We start from the raw sequence: 7,110 nt of genomic DNA, 5'->3' as shown, positions 1-7,110 counted from the left end.
GCGGTCGATCGGTCGATCAATGTCCCAACAGCTGTCCAGCCCCCGCGTCCCCCCCCCCTTTCCCCCTCCTTTCCCCAACCCCTGGATGCCAAAGTGTCGCGCGGGCCCCGCTGAGCTGCCTCGCGCAGCGTCGGTGTGCGTTAGGAGGCGCGTGGCATCGCACCGCATTTACCGCTTTAACGGGCGAGAGGGGGAGTGTGTGTGTGGGGGGGGGGGGGGGGGGCGGGGGGGGGGGCATTCAACCGATTGTGCTTCCTGCGCGGGCCCGCCTCTCTTGCGCGCTCCCGATGGAGGAAGCGCGCTGTTATTGGACGACGGGGCCGGTCGATCAGAGACAAAAACAGAGAAAGCTTCCGCCCCTCCCCCTCCCCTCCTCCACCTATCAGTGCCTTTCGGTGAATGGGCGGGGCCTTTTCTCACAGCTGGGGGGCACACAGACACTGTGGGGGTTGGTCTCCATCCTCTCAGGGGGTGCGCGATATATAAATGTGTCCTTTACGTTTTACAATGTCTCCACTTTACGAATAAATATATAAAATAATCATTTCTGTGTCTCAGTTCCGTTTGTTTGCGCCTCCTTTCCTCCGCTCAGCACTTCTGTATCAATAACTCAACAATTAACGCTTCTGAAATGTGACGGTCTGTTCTTTGTACATTCATGGTTTTTATTGATTGACATTGATAAATATTATTCACAATAAAGTTACAATGACAGAAGATGTAGAGCACATATTCAGCATGTGACACGGACACAACACCTCCACACAGGAGGCGCTCACACTGTGTGCTAATGTGCTAATGCTAATGTCACGAGGAGCCTTGTGTGTCTGCTGGGCTCAGCAACCCCTCCCGCGCCGCAGGACTGCACGAGGGGGACACTGTCCTGGGAGAGGACAAGAGCTTCCATTCAGCCGCGTCCTCGTCCGACAACAGATAACAATCTGATTCTAACTTATCTGATGACACTTGTTTTCTCTGCTGGTCTCATGACAGCTGTTGCTCTTATTACTCTCTCTCTTTATTTATTCTCTCTCTCTTTATTCTCTCTTTATTCTCTCTCTCTCTCTCTTTATTCTCTCTCTCTCTCTAGTCTCTCTCTCTCTCTTTATTCTCTCTCTCTCTCTAGTCTCTCTCTTTATTCTCTCTCTCGTGGAACAATTGAATGTTGAATAATACAAATAAGTGTTCAAATAAACTTGATAGACGTGAAGGGTCAGGTTCTGTCTCTCTGTGTCCTGGAATGTACTACTCGTGTACTCATGGACTGTTCTAGTCTAGTACACGAGTAGTATGAGTAAGTCAAGTCAAGTCAAGTCAAGTCAAGTCATTTTATTTTGTATAGCCCAGAATCGCAAATTACAAATTTGCCTCAGAGGGCTTTACAGTCTGTCCACATACGACATCCTCTGCCCCGAAACCCACCATCGGCACAGGAAAAACTCCCCAAAAAATGAAAAAACCCTTCCAAGAGGGAAAAAAGGGAAGAAACCTTAGTGAGAACGTCAGAGGAGGGATCCCACTCCCGGGATGGACAGACTACAATGGATGCCATGTGTACAGAATGAACAATGTATAATACATGCAATTCCTATGACAGAAATGATTCAAGTAATTGTGAGTAGTAAGCCAGGCGCACAGCAGGACCACTGCAGGGACCACCACCATCAGAACCATCACATAGAACCACCATCACATAGAACCACCATCCACAGAAGCCTGTGGGGAGGGAGAGCACAAAGACTTTAGGAGAAGGTAATGTTGGTTTATGAGTACAGTAATTTGATTAATATATAAAATAATGATGATGATGATGATGATGATGATGATGATGATGATGATGGCAGCAGCAGGCGTCAGCATGGCCACGGTAGGTGTCAGGACCAGGGTCCAGAAGGAACCACGATCTATGGAGACCTGATAGGGGCGAAAGCACAAAAAAAACTCCCGGAAAGAAGCTGAATTAGTCATGTGCATTAATAAAACTTGAATTATGGTAGAAGGAGAGCGTGAGAGAGGAGCTCGGTGTGTCCTAAGAATTCCCCCGGCATTCTAAGCCTATAGCAGCTTAACTAAGGGCTGGTCCGGACTAACCTGAGCCAGCCCTAACTATAGGCACAATCAAAGAGGAACGTTTTAAGTTTTACTTTAAAAGAGCTGACCGAATCTGCCCCCCGGACTGAAAGTGGAACCTGGTTCCACAAAAGAGGAGCTTGATAACTGAAGGCTCTGGCCCCCAGCCTACTTTTTAAAACCATAGGAACAACAAGTAACCCAGCATCTATGGAGCGCAGTTGCCTTGTAGGGCAATACGGTGTTACAAGCTCTTGAAGATACAACGGTGCCTCACCAGCAAGTGCCTTGTAGGTGAGGAGAAGTACCTTAAAATCTATTCTTGATTTAACAGGGAGCCAGTGCAGAGAAGTTAATACAGGAGTGATATGATCCCTTTTCTTAGTTCTTGTTAATACACGTGCTGCAGCATTCTGAATCAGCTGGAGAGGCTTAAGAGATTTACAAGAGCAGCCTGATAACAAAGAATTACAGTAGTCCAGTCTGGAAGTGACAAACGCATGAACTAATTTTTCTGCATCACTTTGAGACAGGAAGTTCCTGATTTTTGATATGTTACGTAGATGGAAATAGGCAGTCCTTGAAGTCTTCTTTATATGCGAGTTGAAGGTCATATCCTGGTCGAAGAGAACTCCCAGATTCCTGACGGTGCTGCTGGGTACCAGAGCAATTCCATCCATAAAAACTGTATCACGCGACAGCTGGCTTCGAAGGCGCTCTGGGCCTATCAGGATAACTTCCGTTTTTTCTGAGTTTAGCATCAGGAAGTTGCCGGTCATCCAAGTTTTGATGTCTCCAAGACATTCTTGGAGTCTAACTAACTGGTCCGTCTCTTCTGGCTTGATCGACAGATACAGTTGAGTATTTTCTGCATAACAATGGAAGTTTATGCGGTGTTTCCTGATAAGATCGCCCAAAGGAAGCATATAGAGGGTAAATAAAATCGGTCCAAGTACAGAACCTTGTGGGACTCCGTGACCAACATTGGTGGTCTTTGAGGATTCACCGTTTACAAGCACAAACTGGGATCGGTCCGATAGGTAGGATTTAAACCAGCTGAGTGCAGTTCCTTTGATACCAATTAAATGTTCTAGTCTCTGCAACAGGATACAATGGTCTATGGTATCAAATGCGGCACTGAGGTCCAGCAAGACAAGAAAAGAGATGAGTCCTTGGTCCGATGCAAGTAGAAGATCATTCGTAATTTTCACCAGTGCTGTTTCTGTACTGTGATGCACTCGGAATCCTGACTGGAAATCCTGGAACAAAGCATTGTTTTGTAGAAAGTCACATAATTGATTTGCGACGGATTTCTCAAGGATCTTAGAGAGGAAGGATTAGAAATAGGTCTGTAGTTAGCCAACACCTCTGGAGCAAGAGTAGGTTTCTTAAGAAGAGGTTTAATTACAGCTACCTTGAAGGACTGTGGTACATGTCCTGTCAACAAAGACAGATTCATAATATCTAATAAGGATGTGCTAACTAAAGAAAAAACTTCCTTAAGCAGTTTGGTCGGAATCGGATCCAAGAGACAAGTAGAAGATTTAGACTTTGAAAATAAAGAAGTCAGTTGATCAAGGTTGATGGAAGAGAAGGCATCCAAACAGGCATCAGGGCCCACTGCTGCATCCAAGGTTCCTACATCGGAGGACAGGTCGGCACTGGTTGAAGGCAGGAGACCATCAATTTTCTCATTGATAGTCAGAATCTTAACATGAAGAAGTTCATGAAGTCGTTACTAGTGAGGTCCAAAGGAATACACGGCTCGACAGAGCTGTGACTCTCTGTCAGTCGGGCTACAGTGCTGAAGAGAAACCTGGAGTTGTTTTTATTTTTCTCTATTAATGATGAGTAATAAGATGCTCTTGCGTTACGGAGAGCCTTCTTATACGTTTTAAGGCTGTCTTGCCAAACTAGCCTAGATCCTTCTGATTTGGTGGAACGCCATAATCGTTCAAGCTTCCGCACAGTTTGCTTTAGGTTCCGTGTTTGAGGGTTATACCACAGAGCAGACTTCCTTCTTGTTGCTATTCTTCTTTCCAGAGGAGCAATAGCGTCCAGCGCCACTCTCAAAGAGCCTGTAGCAGTATCGACAAAATTATCGATCTGAGACGGACTGAGGTTTTCACAGGAGTCTTCTTGTATCTTGAGGCAGGGCACTGAACTTAGAGCAGAAGGAATGGCTTCTTTAAATAAGGCTACAGCGGTATCCGATAAGCGTCGACTGTAGAAACCTTTGGCAGGAGGAGGTGGTTCTGATAGTAGAAATTCAAAGGTTATCAGACAATGGTCCGACAGGAGAGGGTTCTGTGGAAAAATTGTTAAATGTTCAATCTCAATCCCATACACAAGAACCAAGTCGAGAGTGTGGTTAAAACAGTGAGTTGGTTTATTTACACACTGACAGAAACCAATTGAATCTAACAATGAAAGAAATGCAGTACTAAGGCTGTTGTTGTCGACATCCACATGAATGTTAAAGTCACCCACAATAATTACCTTGTCCGTTTTAAGGACCAAACTCGTTAAGAACTGTGAAAATTCAGAAAGAAATTCTGAATAAGGACCTGGGGCCCTGTACACTATTACAAAGAGAACCGGCTGGATTATTTTCCAGGTCGGTTGCGAAAGACTGAAAACCAGGCTTTCAAATGAGTTACAATCCACCTTAGGTTTAAAGTTTATTAAAAGTACTGATGTTCATAGACTCATACAGGAGGACGAGGTTCTGGCACTTTACCCAGAATCCTCTGCTGCTTCCTAAGAGCCTTCAGTTATCAAGCTGCTCTTTAGTGGAACCAGGTTCCACTTTCAGTCCGGGGGGCAGATTCGGTCAGCTCTTTTAAAGTAAAACTTAAAACGTTCCTCTTTGATTGTGCCTATAGTTAGGGCTGGCTCAGGTTAGTCCGGACCAGCCCTTAGTTAAGCTGCTATAGGCTTAGAATGCCGGGGGAATTCTTAGGACACACCGAGCTCCTCTCTCACGCTCTCCTTCTACCATAATTCAAGTTTTATTAATGCACATCACTAATTCAGCTTCTTTCACAGAGTTTTTTTGTGCTTTCTCCCCTATCAGGTCTCCGTAGATCGTGGTTCCTTCTGGACCCTGGTCCTGACACCTACCGTGGCCCTGCTGAAGCCTGGTGCTGCCATCATCATCATCATCATCATCATCATCATCATCATCATCATCATTATTATTTTAATGTATGTGTTATATCTGTTATGTATGTTAGCACGTGTTATGTATGTGTTGTATCTGTTATGTATGTTAGCACGTGTTATGTATGTGTTGTATCTGTTATGTATGTTAGCATGTGTTATGTATGTGTTGTATCTGTTATGTATGTTAGCATGTGTTATGTATGTGTTGTATCTGTCATGTATGTTAGCATGTGTTATGTATGTGTTGTATCTGTTATGTATGTTAGCACGTGTTATGTATGTGTTGTATCTGTTATGTATGTTAGCACGTGTTATGTATGTGTTGTATCTGTTATGTATGTTAGCATGTGTTATGTATGTGTTGTATCTGTTATGTATGTTAGCATGTGTTATGTATGTGTTGTATCTGTCATGTATGTTAGCATGTGTTATGTATGTGTTGTATCTGTTATGTATGTTAGCACGTGTTATGTATGTGTTGTATCTGTTATGTATGTTAGCATGTGTTATGTATGTGTTGTATCTGTTATGTATGTTAGCACGTGTTATGTATGTGTTGTATCTGTTATGTATGTTAGCATGTGTTATGTATGTGTTGTATCTGTTATGTATGTTAGCATGTGTTATGTATGTGTTGTATCTGTCATGTATGTTAGCATGTGTTATGTATGTATTATATCTGTTATGTATGTTAGCATGTGTTATGCATGTGTTGTATCTGTTATGTATGTTAGCATGTGTTATGTATGTATTATATCTGTTATGTATGTTAGCATCTGTTATGCATGTGTTGTATCTGTTATGTATGTTAGCATGTGTTATGTATGTGTTATATCTGTTATGTATGTTAGCATGTGTTATGTATGTATTATATCTGTTATGTATGTTAGCACGTGTTATGTATGTGTTGTATCTGTTATGTATGTTAGCACGTGTTATGTATGTGTTGTATCTGTTATGTATGTTAGCATGTGTTATGTATGTATTATATCTGTTATGTATGTTAGCACGTGTTATGTATGTGTTGTATCTGTTATGTATGTTAGCATGTGTTATGTATGTATTATATCTGTTATGTATGTTAGCACGTGTTATGTATGTGTTATATCTGTTATGTATGTTAGCACGTGTTATGTATGTGTTGTATCTGTTATGTATGTTAGCACGTGTTATGCATGTGTTATATCTGTTATGTATGTTAGCATGTGTTATGCATGTTTTACGCTGTATGGAGAGGACTGATGAGACACCACACGGACAGACACAGAGAAGCCGTCACATACGTTGTGAACATGCTTCCATATGATCTGTTTATAGTAAATACACTCAGTATTAATATAGCTGTACACGGGCCCATTCAATACATTTGTATCAGAACTTTATTGAGTAGAACCAGTTGTGGGGCAACAGATGTGGCATCTTCCGTCGTAACACGCTCTTTCATGCAGCTTCTTCCACAACGAGCTGCTCTTCTGAGCGAAGATCCCGTCCCACTGGAGAGGAACCTCCATGACTACGTTACAGGTCAGTGCTACACTTGTTTCTTCTAGCAGAGGATCACTTCTGGGATTTCAATGGACTGCTCCTCGATAAAAACATGGTTTGGGATTTATTTCTTTTCTATTATCAACATGCAATAACACCATTCTCTCACTTCTAATTAGACTAATGGTAATAAAAAGTAGTTTGGAGGGACAGGATTGGTGAAAGATCAGAGAACTTTATCAGAGGAGACAATTGTCTTAAAGTTTTACCTTCGTACGTCACACTTTTTAAGCTTTATTTTACGTACCTGTTAGTATTCACATTGGTAATGACGTGATGTTTGCACACGGCCCTTTGAAGAGCAACTTAAACTTAAAGGTTTCTAATAAA

Source organism: Gasterosteus aculeatus, chromosome 16 (genome assembly GCF_964276395.1).
Source record: "Gasterosteus aculeatus chromosome 16, fGasAcu3.hap1.1, whole genome shotgun sequence".
Lineage (NCBI taxonomy): Eukaryota > Metazoa > Chordata > Actinopteri > Perciformes > Gasterosteidae > Gasterosteus > Gasterosteus aculeatus.
The sequence above is the reverse complement of the archived record's forward strand: the minus strand, read 5'-3'. Positions refer to the sequence as shown.